Source organism: Tenrec ecaudatus, chromosome 4 (assembly GCF_050624435.1).
Source record: "Tenrec ecaudatus isolate mTenEca1 chromosome 4, mTenEca1.hap1, whole genome shotgun sequence".
Classification (NCBI taxonomy): domain Eukaryota; kingdom Metazoa; phylum Chordata; class Mammalia; order Afrosoricida; family Tenrecidae; genus Tenrec; species Tenrec ecaudatus.
The window spans coordinates 16,430,767-16,435,582 of record NC_134533.1 but is presented as its reverse complement, the minus strand read 5'-3'; the positions used below and the strand labels follow the sequence as shown (position 1 = coordinate 16,435,582).

Here is a 4,816-nt window from a genome sequence, read left to right as displayed (position 1 = left end):
GACCACATTGGGTAACAAAGGCTCTTATTTCATGTCTCTGTGGCACACGGGAAAGGATTTCCTCTTCTATTAACCTGGAACGTATCATCTTAGAAGTCAAGGTCACAGATAATGATTTCCAGGAGAGCTGGAACTCATTTGGCTGCTCCGGATGCTTCCATTCCCAGAACATAATCCAGAGGGAAACTTCTAGTTGTATTGATTCATTGTTGTTCTTTACTCCAAAGTAAGAATGTGTATTTGACATGATAAGTATAAATGACCACAGTATCCCACTGCTGCCCAACACAGGGGGTTAAAAACTGATGAAGTCCTCCACTAAATTCCCCTGCTGTGTGTGCTGCTCGGCTTTGTGACTGACAACACACACTCCCCAATCAGAACTGAAACGGCCAGGGCAGGGAGGCTGTTAGGACACACATTCATCTCTCATGGTCCTCTTCAGATGTTTCCTTAGTGAAGCAATGGGACATTTGGGATTTGTTTCAGATCAACAAGTCAAATGTTAAGGTTTTGGGCCTTCTGTTATTCCTTAGCCATGCATGCTCACTAGTGAATGCAAACATTTCAGCTTGACTTCTTTTTGTGAGTGAAAATTCCCATGCTGTAGCACTAATCTCCTAGAAAACAGCGTGACAAGACTTCCCAGATAATGAGGGATTCACTGTAAGCAGTGGAAACACATGGGCAGAACACAGGGACTCCAATCCATTCCATATTCCTCTGACAACTTCAAAGGGGAGAATTTAAAAATAGGCTTCTACTTAGAACTGTGATGAAGGAGTAGGGATTTGGGGTAATTTCAGATTATCATCATTGAAGGAGATTTAGACAGCTTAAGGAAAATATGAGGCCAATGTCATCAAGACTCTGATGTTTCTTCCAGCTCCTCTAAAGCTTTAATGACAACATGAGGAGTACATGGGTTATATTGAGAAGTCTAGTAGTCCTAGAGGAAGTGGGTATTTTCTCAACTGGGTATTATTGTTCAATTGCTGCATTGTTCATTTGTTAGCTGAATTAAACTGGAAAGGGTGTGTTTTAGAATCCCAGAGGATTAAAATTCTAGTTCTTCCAGCTTCTACCTCGGTGATGTCATATCTGAACCCTTTTTCCATCCTGTATCTATAGTTTCCCTTCTCAGAGTTAGTGTGCTAATTGAGTAATATGGCATATCCAAATAATTTAGCCTGCACTAGATGATACATGTTCTTAGCCCTGGTGGTGTTATGAGTTAGGCTCTGGACTGCTAATTGCAAGAACATAAATCCCTCCATCGGAGAAAGAGGAGATTGTCTACTCTTTAAAGAGTTACAGTCTCAGAGACTCTATATATGGTTGTTATAAGTCAAAATTGACTTGATGGCAGTGAGTTTGCCTTTTTTTTTTAAGATGGCTAACAAAGTCCATGGGGAGAGGGCACAAAGAGTTAATTACTCTTGTTAACTTAAACACTTGTACTTCAAAATCACCCAGTGTTGCCCCTGAAAAAAGTCTGGTGATTTGTTTCCAAAAAGTCACAGTTATGAAATCCCAATAGTTGTACTATGCAACATGCGGAGTCACATTAAATGAGGTTAGCAACTGGACGTTGCTTGTTGTTGTTACATGGTAAGGGATGGATATGGAAATATTTTCATATGGCTGAGTCTCTTGCTAGCTGACCTCTGTTATCTGAAATTGAGGAACTATATAGATATAGATTACATGGTATCCCCATTATCTAAACTCACAGTTTGACTTCTTCCTATGTAAGTTCAAGAACCAGGTGCATGTGGATAATGGGAGATAATTGTCTAGATTTCTGACCTCCCTCATAGATATACTAAATCATGCAATCTGAAATTAAATCCTAGGAATCTGCATTTTAATATTATTTCAGAGTGATTCTTGGGAGCTTCAATGTCTCACAGCTTTATGCTCTGCACAGGGATCATAGAGTTCCTTTGAATACAGAATTTCGAAATTTAACTCTAGATTGTACGCTCATTCTTCATTTGACAACCTTTTATTGTGAATTAGGTGAAGGTCTACAGAGGCTATCATCAGTTTCACATCCAACAATTCATATACATGGTTTCAATTCACTCATTGCAATCCTTTCAGCGCATAAACACCCACCTTCCTCCCTGCATTGCCTATATCCTAACCCTCTGAACTTTGTCCTTGACTAAATGCTGCCACTTGGCTTTACATGAGTGCTTATTCTAACAATAGGGTGAGTTCAGTTCCAGACCAAAAGGGTTATGTGAAGTTCTAATGCAGTTCTAATGAAGTTCTTCTCAAAGGAGTTGGTACTGGTAGCTGGGCACCATCTAAGTCTTCTGGCCGCGGGGCTGTGGACACTGATGTTTATATGGTCCAAGTATTAGGTGGTCCATAACACTTAGGAGCATTACCTGCATAGTACTTTTGAACAATAGGTGAATGCAGTTTAGGACCACAAACTATCTAAGACAATAATCTTAATATTAAGATGAGAACAGCGTTCTGTTTGTCAAATAGACATGCAAGTTCTCCTCTAATTCAGTCATATTCCCAAAGCATGAATAGAACAAAACCCACGTGGCCTGGAAATCCTCAGAGAAAGTAAAGAAAGGATTAAACTTCAAAAGATATTCTCAGAAACTAGAGGTTCATTATGTCTAATGTTCCTTGTGCGCAACAAAAAATAAGTCCCCGTGGCACTGTGGGGTAAACATTGAGCAACTGAGCACAGGTTGTTGGTTGTTAGTCACTCTGCAGTAGAAGATGAAGATGCATGGTACCATAAAGATTTACCGTCTCGGAAGCCCTAAGGAGCATTTCTACTTTGTATCATTTAGAGTCACTTTGAGTCAGAATGGACTCACATCGCAGTGTTTTATTGTTTTTGTGTGTGTGTGTGTGTGTGTGTGTGTGTGTGTGCTAACCGAAAGATTGGCAAAACTGCTTAGTAGTGCCATGGTAAAAAGGCCTGGCATTTTACTTGATTTGATCTACTTTATATGATTCAATTCATAACCACAAGGCAATTCTGACTCGCAGTGACCCCATAGGGCAGGATAGAACTGCTTTGGTGGCTTTCTGAGCTGGTCTCTTTATGGGACTCGAAAGACTGTGTTTCTCCTGAAGAGGCTAGTGGTTTCAAACCATTAATCTATTGATTCGCAGCCCAGCTTACAACCCACTATGCTACCAGGCCTCCTTCTATGAGATCACAACCATTAAAAGCCCTATGTAGTACAGTTGTTCTCTGACGCATATGGGTCGCCAGGACTAGAATGCTCTTGATGGCACCAGGTTAGAAGCCTGATAGAAGCTCTGCATGGTTTGCATGCTTTTTTAAATTAATAGACTAAGCCCAATGCAGACCGCTTTTTCAGCAGCCTTCTTGAACGCACTCCTGACCTCCTTGTTCCTCAGGCTGTAGACCAGAGGGTTCAGCATGGGGATGACCATGGTGTAGAACACGGACGCCACTTTGTCTGTGTCCATGGAATGGCTGGAGCTGGGCTGTAGGTACATGAAGATGAGTGTCCCGTAGAAGATGGAAACAGTAGTGAGGTGGGAAGCACAGGTGGAAAAGGCCTTCTTCCGCCCCTCCGCTGAGTGCATTCTCAAGACAGCAATAAAAATGAGCAGGTACGAGTTCAAGATAACCAAGAGAGTAAAAAGGACGTTGAAAGCTGCCAAAGTGAAGAGCACAATCTCATTTGTGTAGATCTCAGAGCAAGACAGAGCCAGCAGTGGGGGGATGTCACAGAAAAAGTGGTTGACCACATTGGAATGACAGAAGGAGAGGTGAAAAGTAAAGGCAACATGGATGGAAGATTGCAAGAGGCCACAGGTGTAGGAGCCGGCGACCAGTAGAAGACACACCGTGTTTGTCATGGTGGTGGTATAATGCAAGGGTTTACACACTGCTGCGTGCCGGTCAAAGGCCATGGAGGCCAGGAGGAAACTTTCAATCGTGGCAAAGGCTGCGAAGAAGAACATCTGGGCAGCGCACGCATCGTGGGAGATGATCTTATCTCCCGTGAGGAGCACCACCATTACCTTGGGGGCCACTGCTCAGGCATACACACAGTCTACCAGGGAGAGATTGCTGAGGAAGAAGTACATGGGAGTGTGGAGTCGAGAGTCTAACAGAATCAAAGCAATCATCCCAAGGTTCCCAAACACAGTGATGAAGTAAATGACAGCGAAGATTATAAATAATGGGGTCTGCAGCTCTAGGGCATCAGTTAATCCCAAAAGAAGAAATTCAGTCACCTCTGAGGTGTTCTCCATCAAAGTCATTGGCAAATAATCATTGAGGCGCCTATAACAAGATGAGAAAGTGCAATCATATGCTATTGGAATGTTGCCACAGAGCTGAATGTTATCTGCCCTCCCCCCACCTACCCCCCCCCACATCACATGTTTCCTATCCAGGACAGGACCCTGTGTGTAATGCATTGGAGGAAACACTGGTCAGAGGCAGAGTGAGTGAGGGCAGCCATCTACATGTGGTATGCAAAGGCACTAGAATGTCTCTGCACATGATGATTTTCCCAGAGGTTTAAATTATGACGTTGGAGCACATGCTATCTTGCTTGGTGTTACAGATATTTGGGAGTCCATATTATACTACACTAGATCTATATTATACTATATTAGATCTATAATATACTAAACTGGATCTATATTATACTACACTCAATCTATATTATACTACATTAGATCCATATTATACTAGACTGGATCTATATTATACTATACTGGATCTGTATTATACTACACTGGATCTATATTATACTACACTAGAGGGACTCATTTCCACTAATTGCCATGC

General features: G+C 42.0%; 1 pseudogene; it reads right to left on the bottom strand.

Annotated features, from left to right (window-relative positions):
- Positions 1-3,324: 3,324 nt before the first annotated feature.
- LOC142445654 (olfactory receptor 5B12-like) lies at positions 3,325-4,328 on the bottom strand (annotated as a pseudogene).
- Between the last annotated feature and the right edge of the window lie 488 nt (positions 4,329-4,816).